General features: G+C 41.3%; 1 long non-coding RNA gene across 2 annotated transcripts; it reads right to left on the minus strand.

Moving 5' to 3' along the window:
• Positions 1-260: 260 nt before the first annotated feature.
• LOC121814832 lies at positions 261-13,593 on the minus strand. Of its 2 annotated transcripts, none has more exons than XR_006054604.1 (2): positions 13,456-13,593; positions 261-754 (listed from the first exon to the last, which is right to left on the minus strand). It is a non-coding gene; the product is annotated as an uncharacterized LOC121814832 (long non-coding RNA). The 2 variants fall into 2 exon arrangements; XR_006054605.1 differs by having other exon boundaries at positions 13,341-13,593.
• Between the last annotated feature and the right edge of the window lie 388 nt (positions 13,594-13,981).

Here is a 13,981-nt window from a genome sequence, read left to right on the forward strand (position 1 = left end):
CCCTGTTCTGCCTGAAGGCTTCTCACAGGTACGATTTCTTGCCCTCGGTTTGGGACCTGAAAATGAGAATCTCCAAATTAGAAGTCAGAGAGTCGTGTCGGAGCCTGACCCTGGATTCTCACCTCCTATCCAGTCAGACCTGTGAATACTAGATCTGATCCATGTGATGCTGCCCTCTGCGGTCTCCTCTCAGCGCTGGTCTAATAGTTTTTTCTCTTTTATTTGTTTATAATAACCTCTGTTATGATTCTTTTTTTCCCCCCACTCATCTTTCTCCTCGTGTTTATGTCCCAGCTTGCTATTTTATTGGACGGCCCCACACGTTCACTTCAACCATCATTGTTCATAGTATATTTACTGTAAGTGCAATTGTATCTTATATAATCCTGTAGATGCACGTCTAATATCTGACATATAATCTTAGCCTAAAATGCAATATATTTAGCCACAAACTTGTTTAAACTATTTGCATCTTGAAACTATATTGATTTTTAGGACAGATGGTGATGATGCATATGTGAGTGCACCCTGCAGGGTTCCACAGTGACAGGTCTGGGACCTAGCAGCCCATTACCACACATGTCCTGTCAGGGGGGCTCGGGTAGCAATCGGTGAGGTATCAGCCTCGAGACCGTCCATCCTGAGCAGAGAGCTGCTCTTCGGGAATCCGGCGAAACACAGCCAGACTTCTCGCCCTTAGTGCTCTGGGATGAGCTCTGTCCACAAGGGTCTGGGAGGGAGGCGGACGATGGCTCTAGATGGGAGGGGAGCAGAGGAGTGGAGTTTGTGAGGGTTAGCAAAGCATTAGCTGGCTCTGCTGGAGAGCTGGCCCTTTTGAACCAGGCAGCGACTGAGTAGTAGTGCCTGGGGCTAAACGCGGCACCTTTGACAGTGTCAGTGTGGCACTACAGCGGCGGGCCAGCTAGATGCTTCTGCTACATTAGACACCAAACGGTTGTTTGTACCTACGCTCACGCTGACTTCGAATGAAGGATGATGATGCACGACAGCCACGTATGGATGGGGAAAAAGAAGGATGACAGTAAACTGGGGGATTTATTCTCCACTTTATAATGTTGATGAAAGGAGAAACCAGTTTTGAAAACTTTTTTTAATGAAAAGTTTTTTAATAAACATAATGCACAAGGAATTTCCCAAGACGTGGATTAGAGTGCAACTTGCAGGTTCTTACGTCATTAATCAAAATTTAAATACATTTTTAAAAAAGACAAATGAGCCTAAGAAATGTGTGACCAATAACCAAAGTGATGAAGAAATAAAGGGCAAAAAAATTAAGGCAAGTTTCTAACACTAATTTTCTTGAATAAAATGCTGCACAGATACACACAGAGACTGCAAATGACACACAACTGTTGATTGATATTGAATGCATAAAAACTGGTGTGATTGTTTATTCCTAAGACTTAGTCACTGATCTTGGTATGAGACTCATTTCTTTTACATTCATGCTCTTTAAACTGACTGATCGGAGAGACTTGCAGAGATTATTTTTAATCATTAATTACCATATAAATGTATAGGAACAAGAGGTGAGTTGCTTTTTAAAGGACCCTCAAATTTAAGATAAGAGAAAATCTGAATTTCCTTACTACTTTAAATATGGAAGATTTAGCAAAAGTACCTAAACAAACATATCTAAGGTTGGATTTAAAGGCATAAAAAATACTGCTGTTTTTCATGAATGGATTTGTGTATCTGCTGTTTTTGTCATAAGTTTTTGTATAGGTTTTTTAGTGTATAGTTTGTATAGGTCTTTTGCATTTTAATATCTTGTCAGTTTGCACAGCTGCTAATTTGGCCTGGACAGATTATGATTTAACTGAAACTGAAAAAAAAGAAAGCAAAAAATATATTTTATTTAATCTATTTATTCTTTTATAAAACTACCTCTATAACATTATCAGCAATCCTTAGTAGCAGTGTTGTCATCCTCACATTTTTCTCGGGGTGCTGCCTTCACGTTTGATGCGTTGAATGGCCGCGCGTCTACTTCCTATACCAGCAGCCCATTATATAGAAAGCAAACTGGCACTCTCTCACACAAACACACACGATAACCATTGACAGGCTTCTCTCATCACATTTGGAGAAAAAAACACGCTGCTAATGGGGGAATGAGGGACATGAAATCACTTTCAGCGGGACATAAAAGCGGCATTGTGAAGTGGCCTGGTGGTAATTACACCACACAGACCCATACTGAAGGAAGCTATTTAGCAATATGGCCCTGGCCTGGGCCTGCGCTGCTGATCTCATTTGGATGCATTAATTAGCTTGCTCTGAGCCTCGGAGCTGGGTGTTAACGCCGCAGCCCACTGCTTGGCTGGTTGGTTGGTTAGTTAGGATGACTAACATGACAGTCTGTTCAGCTCTGTTGTGAATCTACAGGCCTCCTGAACTTCCTTACACCTCGCCATCTACCCCCCCGCCTCCTCCGCTAGCCTATCAGTCAAAGACAGCTGGGGCTACACAGAGGCCACGACTGCTATTCACCGCATTCAGCACGGTGGAAGCCACGGCAGCACAATACTCAGCCTGCCTCATTTGTAGACGCAAGAAACCTACCACATTTGTGTTGTTTTAAATAGGCCCGATCACAAAGATTCAATTTCTGCATTGCCGATGAGGTAATGTGAGAAATTTTAGGTCGCAGTAAAGCATATGTCACAGGAACCAAGCAGATCAAGAAATGTAATAATTAAATAAAACAAAATCTCTCAAGTAACTTTAGTAGTGGAAACCAATAATAAAAAAATGTCACTTTATTTTCAGTGTGAAAGTGCCACCTCTGAAAGGCACTCAAGTTCTCCTTTTAGGTAGCTTTTTTTAAATTACTCCAACTAGAAAGGCAGAACCTAGCACACAAAGTCGCATAACCTTGTCTGTTTACCTCACTGCCCAAAAAAGAAACTACAAACAGAAGCTAACACAGTTTGAGGCTGCTGTGTTGTATCGTTTTACCAGATTACATCCCGCATTTCTTTCTCTCATATCATGCTAGCTTTGTAGCATGAACACAGACATAACAACTGTAGTTTATGAGTAATTAAGCTTCTCACACATACTTTAATGGCAATATGTATGAAAGAAAAGGGAGGCTGTATTCCATCCTCAGAAACACGGCTGCTTATGTCTTACAACTCAGAACTTTTTAAGTCGTCTAAAGTACCATGCTCTTTTTCACACTAGAGCTTTTTTGAAGAAGGTGTGAGTTTTTCAAATACAGGATGTCTTATTTTTAGAATCCAACTCGACATTTTCTCCTGCTTGTGAGATTGGTGTTTTTTTCGGTGGCTTAACAGTGAAAATGCACCACAGTCACATGTTAAAACCCTGCTCTGCATGGCGATGTGAAGGCCAGCGCGCAACCTCATGTGTTGCATTAAGGAACAATTAAGGATGCTTAAGGAAACCCCCTTCAGTCTTGACAATCGACCACATCAGAGACACGCTTTGTTCTACATGCTCATGTGCCAAAAACACGCTTACTGTTAGATTTACAGATGATATCTCAGAAACTACAAGAGAACAATACTGTTGTGTGACAGTATTTCTTTTGCCTTAATAAGAGATAATAATGCTTTCGTGGTCTTTAGGCCTGATGTGTAACGACTGCATTTTGTGCCCGGTTCACTTGACCATTTTCGTTCCTGTCGTCCTAAAATATCAAGCAGTTAAACTATGCGTTGCTAGAGAAATAGAAGAGTTGCTTCTCTCAGCGCAAACCTGAGCGGAGAAGACACAGAGGCCATGGTGGCATATGCTGAAGGTGAGCCATGCGTGTCAGCTAGGTCAGGCAGCAGTAGGTCATTTCCATAAGGTGCCGATGGAGCAGGTGATAGGAAGGTGCTGGCATGAGCAGGACAGAAGTAATGGGGCAGATGGACCTGTCTTGCACTGACCATGTATTCCTGCACCCCACTGGGGCCCCAGGAGGGGGCTGAGCAGGCTCCCAGAAAGGAGGGTGTCCCACTGACACCCTGGCAATGAGCCCTGTCCAGTCTTGGCCTGTACCCATCTCTATAGCCCCCCTCCCTCCTTCACCCAGCCTCCCTCAGCACCCCACCCTGCAAAACACCCTAAACGCTGACCAAGCCCTCAGGGCTCAGGCCAGCCTCCTGGGCTAACAATGGGCCAGACAACAAGCTGCTCCCTGGGAAGATCATTCCAAGTGAGTATGCCAAGGTTTGATTTTTGCAGAAGGGCGTATCAGCACTGCAAATACGCAGCTACATTTTGAACGCCATTGCAGCTCACCTTAAGGAAAAGTTACTGCACTCTACAAGCAATGCAGGGGGACGCTTCAAATTCCCCTAAATGTATTTGTTTTCGATGTGAAAGAGTAATCTGTTTATGCAGATGTAACTTCTCATCTTTTTATCTGCTTCTTTGGAGGTCCAGTCATTTTCCGTTATGTGGCAAACACACACAGCTTGAGCTGTGAATTTTCTTTGCAAGGTGACATTTCCTGGCTATGTGCAAATAAAGCACACACAGAAACTCTGTCACAGACAAAGACTGAGGTAGATCTTTGAGAGAGAGATCTCATAATTTACTATGAAAGCAATTTAAAACAAGAGAAATGTAGTTCAAGTGTTTAAAAGTTGATTAAATGATTATAAAGCTATGATTAAAGAATGGCTTTTTTAAATTTCAGCTTATCTGGTGAGGTTTAGTTGCCGGGGCAGAGCAGGTAGGGGGTCTGAAATCTCAAGTAAGCGCTTCAAACTATTATTCCCCAATAGAAACTCAATTTGCACCACACAGGATTACAAGTTGTATTTATCGACCCATAGCTGCCTCTCTGCAGCAGCCTGAAGCTTGGTTAAATCATAAGGGAGGAGGATGGTAGGGGGCTGCAGAGCAGTAGATTGGCGATAATTGGTTGAAGGACAGTATACAGTAATAAAGGGTCTAAATAGCCAGGATTGTTCCTGTCATGTTTCACCACTTCTATTTCCATACCAATTAAACCTTGTTGAAGCTGCCGTGATGAGAAAATGGAGGTGTAAAAGATTTGGAATAGCTAAACACATCAAAGCAATGCTCCACTTTTATTTATGCAACTTCTTCCTATGGAAATTTAGTCAAAGTTTAACACTTTTTGAAGCTATTTATCCAATGTGTCTTGACTGTTTTGCACTTTGGATTCAACAATACTGTGCACATTTTGGTGTACCACAACACTTGGAAAATAAACATAGATAACGTATGCCTTATTCAGAATGTGCGCCGGCTTTCAGGTTTCATTTGAAATCAGACTTCTGATTGAGATATGGATTATCCTATTTTATTCACTGACAGAGCTCAACCAAACACAGAAGAAGACAGTAAGAGACGAGTAGAGGGACAGAGAGATTGAGTGGTAGACTGATAGGTAAATGGAGATCAGAAGGAGCGGATGGGGATGGATCTCTAGAGATATTCTCTAGCTCTGCCGTCCCGTGATGAGCCACCTATAATCCACGAGGATGGCTATGTCTCATTTCAAAGTAAGATGGAGGGCTGTATTGATTCCACTCGGCTGAGAGGAGATCTGATTTAAGTTTTGAATGTGAGAGTGTGAGCTAGCCCACCCCAATTTCAGTGCAGATGAAATTGGCTTTGGTGCATTATATTCTTTTGCTGCCCAGCAGACCGTGCCGGGTGCAGTGTTTTGTCACACTGTGACAGATGAGGAATATAGGGTTGGTGTCACAGGCACCTGCACAGCTAGAGGGCATGCCCATACATGATGCCACAGTAAACCGTGGCCTAGTTTAAGTTTTCCCCCATAAAATTACATCTTCATCTGCAGCAGATCATCCAGGAACCACAAATCATTTACTCATTTCTGTTCATTAGACACAGTGTGTATAGTAGTATAGTATTAGTATAATATAGTATTATGCTTAGAAATATTGGACAGTTTTGCAGGCTACATCAGTGCAGGCTATTCTTTATTAAAAGGAAATATCCTGATTGAATGTGAAGAAATCAATTTGGGGAATTTTTTCCAATTTCATGCAAATGAACAAAGATCAACAAAACACGATGCAGACAATTTCCAAAGCTCAACATTAGAATCGTACAACCAAACTATTAATTAATGCAAAACAGTGTGCATGGCTAGCTCTTATACCCATCATGTTTTGCTGACATATTCAAGGAAATCAGAACAACTAAACTTGAGGAGAATAGTTGGGGGCTTGAAATGGGGAAGACAGAGACTTTTTAGAATTTAACACAGTCACACTTCGAGACTTCTTACTTCCAATTTAAATAGTGCATGTCAATGATAGGAGTTCTTTTTGAAGAAAACAAAATACTTGTTTTGCAAGTACTAAACGCTCATGAAATATCACTTAAACTGGTGATCTTTCAGTTCTGGAGTAGATTTTATTTAATGTTTTTTTAACTGTTTAACCTATTTTGGATCAGCTGTTTATGAAAAAGCTAAACTGACCATTTGCAAGCAGGTAGCAGAGTGGTATTGTTCCAGTCTTCTATCGACCAAACGCCAACGTGATTTTTATGTAAGGAAAAAGAAATACCGTCAGGATTTCTTTCACATGCCAAGGATATACTTGTGGTTAAAATAAAAACGCAACTACTATGGAAAAGCATCTACACAGAGTAACATTTTAATTTTGAGACTGTTTAAGTGCACATCTGCTATCATTTTTACACTGTGCATTATACTGTATATCATTCAAAAAAACAAAAAAACGCAGGTGTGCACAGCTACACGGGGTGGACAAATGGTGTCTTCTGAGCGTTTGAAGAGGAGACAAGTCAGAAGAAGCCAAGACGCCACATCTGAAGAGGGCAGTGCCCCCCATATTGGCGAAGCAGGAGTCCCTACTCTGGGCCCGTGTTTACGTTTCCCTTCAAGTGTTTCCCCCCACGGCACTCCATCCAATTCTGCTCAACAAGGGAACATGAGGCAGCGGACTAAAATGAGAGTGGGCTCATGAATGGAGAGGGACAAATTGACATGTGGCGTTTTGTGAGGTGAGTGCCCAACCTCTCGACCGCTGATTACCATTCGCTAATGAGCACTCCTGTTTGTGTGTGTCTCTGTGTTTCCCTCTCCCTGCTTCTCTGCAGAGGGCTCCTTTTTCCTCTCCAGCTTTGTGCAGCTCCAGAGTGGCCGATGGAGCATAGGTGCTCTGTTAATAGGGAGACGCACACATCAGTAATTAAAGCAGTAGGGGGCCTTGTACTATACCAAGTCCCTCCAATCCCCCTTTTTAAAGCTCGCCCTCCCCATATAATTCAATCCCGCCTGCCGAATTGATCATTGTGCGAGGCCAGTTTTGCCCCCGGCAGTTTTGTCACTTTCTAATGATGCTTTTCAGAGATGCAAGGCCGGGGTCCTACCAGCACCATGATCATTTGGGACGAATCGCTATCTTTACAACATCTGACCAAAATCCTTGCATTTACTCACAAGAAAACTCACCGACAGGTTGCTACACACAATACAAACAAATGCACAAAACACATCCACTGCCCACTGCTGAAAATCACAGCGTACTGAACTGGAACTCAAGTATGTGGTTCGTGCCGCTAAAGACTACGAGGAGGAAGCGATCTCCAACCCTGATAACATATTTTTGCTCCTTAACTGGTCAGAAAAGGAAGAAATCACGGTGTACAATGGAAAACAATAACTAGTAGTAATGGACAGTTTTAGGTTACTGAACCAGTCTGGTGGAGCATATATATCCTTCAGGCTATTATATAAATAAAAAATATGAGAAGAAATGTCATACATGTTTGTACAAGTCTGTTATCTTTCAGGCCCGAAAATGCTGCCACAGGTTTTGAGCCCATATCTGACAAAGTGTCCTTATATCTGTAATACACGACAGATTCCCTCTCTAGTTTCCTTGAATCATCCCTGTTTGTCTGTGTCTATATGTCCCCAAGCCTCTTTATTCTGTCCTCAGCAGGCAGCAAGAATCCACTGGGAATGTCTCTCACTTCTGGCCCAACTTATTCAAAGTGAGCTAAAGACAGCAGGGAATTACAACTAGAAATGTTTCTTTTTGGAGGTACTGGAAACAGCCAGCTGACAGTTTGGATTTTTGATTTTTAATTTTCATCCATTTTTTTTCTATTAATGGGGGAAAATTCAAGTTAATTCATAAGACAATTACCATGATTATCGCATTTCATTACAATTTGAACTTTGCTTTGGGGTGGCATCAGTCTTTAAGAAATGCCAGTGTTATCGATCAGTCGTGTTCCTTCTCCTTCTCTCACACTGACACCACTTGTAGCTGTAGTTAATAGGGTGGCGTACCCTATTTAATTAAAATAACCCAGCCGAGGTGTTTTAACATGGCATTCTGCTTCTCTGAGCCATGTTTGTTCTGTTTCCTGCCCTGTTCAGCTCCCCCTTATCTCTTAGACCCCCTTGAGTATGGCGTTTTACATTTCTGTTTGTAAAACTGTCAACACATCCACTGGCTGTACTAACGTGTGATTTAGCGCCAACAGAGAGGAGGGATAGAGAGTGAGAGAGAGGCAACTGCATGAGATCTTGCACGTTCTCAAAGTGGAATATTTTTTCACTGTTATCCCCCTAAACCCCAACCCCACACCCCCAAAGATGCCTTGATGTTTGTGAAGAGCGTCTTTTTACCCTTTAACAATCGCGTACCCTCTCTTACTTTTCTCATGTTCACTTTCTGTAGCATTCGTCGCCAATATTTAACGCTACCGATGCCTTTCATTTGAAATTAAATATGACGGGAGGGCCGGGCTGTGAAGCGCCCGTGTCGAGGTGCAAATCAAATTAACGAGTGAAAAGAACGTAAATCACCTTACGTACAAAAATTCATGCTGTTCTACTCTCATCGCAGAAAGTTCAAAATGAAATAGCAATGTTCAAAATAATTGGTTTAATGTGTGTCACTGAATAGTGTGAGTGAAGTTTACACCTGTCTCACTCCTGTCAAATCAGAAATCGCCCATCATAGTTAATAGGTACCTGGGGGAAGGGATGACATATCAGGACCAGAAAAATAAACAGCAGCTATAAATCCTGCAACAAGAATCCCTTATGGAATCGGCTTATCTGTACCTACACGGCTCTTCCCCACATGAATGCACGCTCCCTACACAAAGTTTAAAAAGATAAGAACACTCCCAAACCAAATGAATGAAACATTTACCTCAGTCAGATTCTCATCAAGAGCAGAAATGCTAATTAAATTACTCGACACATCTATAAAAGTCAGACAGAAAATAAACAAAAAACGGTTAAACATTATTTGGCAAGGGAAAAGAATTGCACCTGCATCTGTTTCTACCAGAGGTGGAAGAAATTCTGCTTTTAATAAACAGAAATACTCCATCCTGATTCTGCGTTTGAGATTTTTTTTTTTCTTACTTTAGTTGGCTTTAATTTACACCTCTGTTTTGCAGCTCTGAGCGGGCAATTCAGTTTTTGTCCCTTTGGAGAGGAGCACTCGCAGCAGAACATTAGCTCATTTTAACGGCCAGTGTAATAATCTGTGCACCGGAGGGCCTCCGTTGGAAGCTCTGCTTTGCACTAAAGCATCGGAGGCTCCCTTGTCAATAACAAGCCAGTCACTTCATTATAGCTTCACAAGTCACCCATTTATTATCCATTGGCCCCATCAGAGAACGGCAGAGCGCGGAGTCAGATGTTACAACATATTAATCAAAGCTGCACCATTGTGTCAAAATGTAATTTTCTACACGAGGACTGCGGCAGTAATTGTTTGATTCGATAACAGAAGTAGATAATGTGTCCAGGGACACGACGGTGCTCGAGCGGATGCAAATAGATGAAGCTCGGACCTGAGCTAATGTTTAAATTTAAGATAACTGGCTGTTCTTTATTTAAAAGAAAAGAGAAGTGAGAATATGATTGGTGGGTTGTGCTCGAAGGGAACCTAAGAGGTGCCAAAAGACACTTCTACAATTATTACCGAATGTAGATGCAACAAAAAGTGGAAGTTTTTTGCTTAATCTAATATGTGTCATAACAAAAATTAATAGAGGAATTCATGAGAGCTTAATATTCTTCTGTGGTTTTAATGGGTTTCACTTTCAGGGGAATATCTGCAGTGTAATCTGTTTTCACTGTTCACTGTTTATTGCAGTTCTGTTTTAAAACTTTGGGGTAAAAAAATCTGTAAAAAAAATTAAGGTTTAAAGAAATCAAAGCAATATTTACGTGTCTGATCTTGCTGAAGGAGGGAATTTTGCCCGTTCTCAAAATTCACATTTCCTGATCTATCAGTGAAATCTACTGACCATCCTTAAACTCCGTTGAGTTTACGCATGGTCCTCTAAAAAAAAAAAAAGATAGAAAATTCGTTGCAACTTGGGGAAAAAAATTAAAAAGAGATGGCACAACACTTCTGAGAGCCTGAATGTGTGAATCCACAGACACGTCTGCATGAGCGTAGTGGCTTAGTGCCGATTATAGTTGCACCAAATGTTGAATAGGACTTTCAAAAAACACATTCACGAGAAGCTGTGAGAAATTCACTCACACCAGCAAATGCAAGAGCTGACCACAGCCAACTACAGGAGCAGAGCAGAAAAAGCCACATAGCAACTGTAGCTGAAGAAGAGGAAGGGGGATGCAGAACACCCAAACACAGAGAGACAAAAATAAAGATATATGGCTCTCATCACAGTCTACAAAAATTTGTGCAGATTTAAAAGAAGGGAGCGTTTGCAGGGAAGTGTTTTTATGAATGTTGGTAATAATGACATAACTGAGTCTGACATATTTCTTCTTTACTTTTCTTTTCTCTTTTTTTGCGGAAAAACTAAAAAGCGTCAGCAAACACAACAAATCTTGCACACAAGCAGAAAAGCAAAATCTGACGCAATCCCGAGTCAAAGTTGCTCGTGACACTCACAACAAGCAGAGAAAGGCAGCGCGAGACCCCGACAAACCCCTTTCACATGTAATGATTACTCCCCTTCATTAAAACTGCTAGTAACCCTGTTAGGCTGGAATAGACTCACTACGGGTAATCGTGAAAACACTTTTAATCAACGCACAGCAACAGTAGAGACCTTGCTAGAATGCATTCACTCCAAATAAAGCAGGCTCTTTATAAACAGGCGCAGCAAAACAGCTAAGACCCTGATAAGACTCCTCACACTCTCCATGGCGAAACCTGCCTGTGAATGTCTCCTGACAGCTCCTTAGCCCTTGTTAGAGAGAATCACTTCCTAATGATTCAACCCAGCTTGGAAACATCAACAGCCACAAAGTAACACTTGGGCATGCAGTTTTACATGAAGTAACATGCAGCCGATGCAGCCGACTGGGTTCGCCCATGTGCGGTTGTGTCCACAAAAACTTTTCGATGAGGTTCGAAACAAAAACTTGAAGCGAACAAAGAGTCGCTAAATTCTGATAATTGGTCGGCCGCGAGATATATTTTAGAAGGTCGAAACAGAATCGCGCGACGAGTAAAAGGGAGTCGTTAACTCGCTGCTGTGTTCATAATCGTCTGAAAGTTTTGTTTAATTTAATTTTTTTTTCTCTGAAAGATTAAATATGTATATATGTAAAAGTACGTTAATCTAAAAATGTGTCATTTGAAAGCATTTTTAGGATATATTCTTAACATGTAATGTTTTTCTGTTTTTCACAGTCATCAGCCAGACTGAATGTTTGACTTTTCTCCTAGTTGGCTCTTGTGTGAGACCTTTACACACGTTAAACAATAAAAATAATTGGCCTGCATTTCTTTTACAGTTCACACCAACGAGGAGAAGAAAAAAAAAAGAAAGAAAGAAAAACACCTCTATGCACACTGCGGCTGACACAAATGTATGCATGTGCTTGCTCATAAGCACCCACACAAACACACACGCGCACACGCGCACACACAAACAGGGCAGTTGACACATGGTATATCAGCAGGCGCAGTTCTTTTGTCCTCTTGTTAGTTTTAGCCACACCAATACTCTTGGAACACATCATGCTTTTGTCCTGAATACGTAGGACGCCAGTATAGAGAAGAAATCAAAATAAAGCTTTCAGGCTACCGTTTAAAAATCAGAAATCACGTTTATTATTCTCCATCTCATCCCTCTTTTAAACAATTCAGTGATTCCTATTTGATTTTTTTCCCTCCCAATTCTCCTCGTTGTATTTTCCATTGATCGCAGCGATGACAAAATTCAATGTATGACTAAGATTTTTCAAGGTCCCTTTCTGTGACTCAGAGGCGTTTATTTTTTTCACGCCGCAGCGGCTATATTTTGGTGATGATTTGTCGTGTGGTTTTTCATCTGTGCCTGAACTGTCAATTATGCCAGCAGTGGGTGGGGTTTGAGTCATGGATAATATGATTTTGACAGGTATGATTCACTGGCAAGGAGCAGGCATCCATGTGCACAAGCAAACACATAAACACGATGATTAAAGTTTACACATAAACATTAGGATGTAAAATCATGTCTGTAGGTCGTGGAGAGAATCAATTCTTTGCCCCCTCTTTAATAAAAGAATATATCACTATATAGGCCCAAAAAAGACAAACTTTCTCTCCTTACGTGTACTTTTTTCTGTTCAGGTATGCTACCCACCCTTCCTTGTGCAAATTCATCTCATCCAACACAATCTTATCCCACAGATGCTGTCACTCCTTCATCCTAGGTGTGAAAAATACGGCAGGCTAAGGTGCTACTCTGTAATCAGGCTGGACTGTTGTGCAGCGTACAGTGAGGCGTGCTGATAACCGCCACAGCTTCACAAGGCTGCGGTGTGACCCCATGGCCACGGGGGCCTCAGATGCCTCTTCGTTTTTCAGACAGTTCTGCACTGTGGCAGAAAGGCCCAACAAATCGCGGTGGAAAAAAACAAAAAAGCACATGAAACACAGACATACACGCATGGAGAGCAACAAGGTCTAAACTCTCCGCCTGGCCTGGATGATGTTCGCAACAGGATTACACAAACGCTGGGATCCTGCATGGCTTCAAAAATAGTGAAAAGACAGATGTGACATCGGCTCTATTTTCACTTGCATCTTTTGGCAGCAAGGACAGATTATGAAATGCAGTCTTCATCCAATGCTCTGCTCGTGAACAGCAGATTCCACGGCTTTTTCTGTCTGCCTTCCCCACATGCTCTTAACAGTGCGCTCAACACCTACAATTATATATTTTTATATATATTAATATATAATATATATATATATATATATGATATATATATTATTATATATAATATAATATAATATATATATATTATATATATATACATATATTATTTATTTATTTATTTTTTTAAGAAAAAGAAAACAGGACTGGACCAAATTACTTACATCTTGCGTCAGTCTGAAAAAAAGCTTAACATCTTGACACTAGCTTTTAGTGTGGGCTGCATCTTCACAGGAGTGTGGCATGCTATGGCAACAGATAAGAGTAGCTTCATCATACCTCAGGATCCTTCTTTTGAGTCAGTGCTCCTTGCTGGGAGAGGATGCCGAGCAGCTTTTGGGTTCAGCACTGAAATGACAAACAGTTTGAGTGATGGATGGAGCCGTCTACTCTAGCTGTAGAGTCCGAGCACAGACAAAAACATCCATGAAGCTTCGGGATAAAAGCTTTAGAAAGCAACCAAGAGTTCCATCATTTAACAGTCAAAGCAAACGCACATGATAAAAATTGTAAATATAGCCAGTAATTTACAGAAAATTTTAAATCAGTAATTTTTTTAAGTATTGAACAGTTTACTTTAGGAAATAGGCTGTTACTCACAGTTTTGATCCAAAGTCTCAAAGTGCCCCCTAGTGGGTCTTTCCTGTTTCTGCTCTCAAGGAGCTCTGGAGAACATCTGACCCCATAATAAGGTCTCTGTAGTTCACTGTGCTAATTAAGAGGGCACTTTCAACATGGGATCACAGGATAACACTCAGTGCCTAACACAGTTTGAGTGCATTAGCTGCTCTCTGTACCACAACAA

Source organism: Haplochromis burtoni, unplaced genomic scaffold (genome assembly GCF_018398535.1).
Source record: "Haplochromis burtoni strain Fernald_Lab_line unplaced genomic scaffold, NCSU_Asbu1 Contig_90, whole genome shotgun sequence".
Taxonomy (NCBI): domain Eukaryota; kingdom Metazoa; phylum Chordata; class Actinopteri; order Cichliformes; family Cichlidae; genus Haplochromis; species Haplochromis burtoni.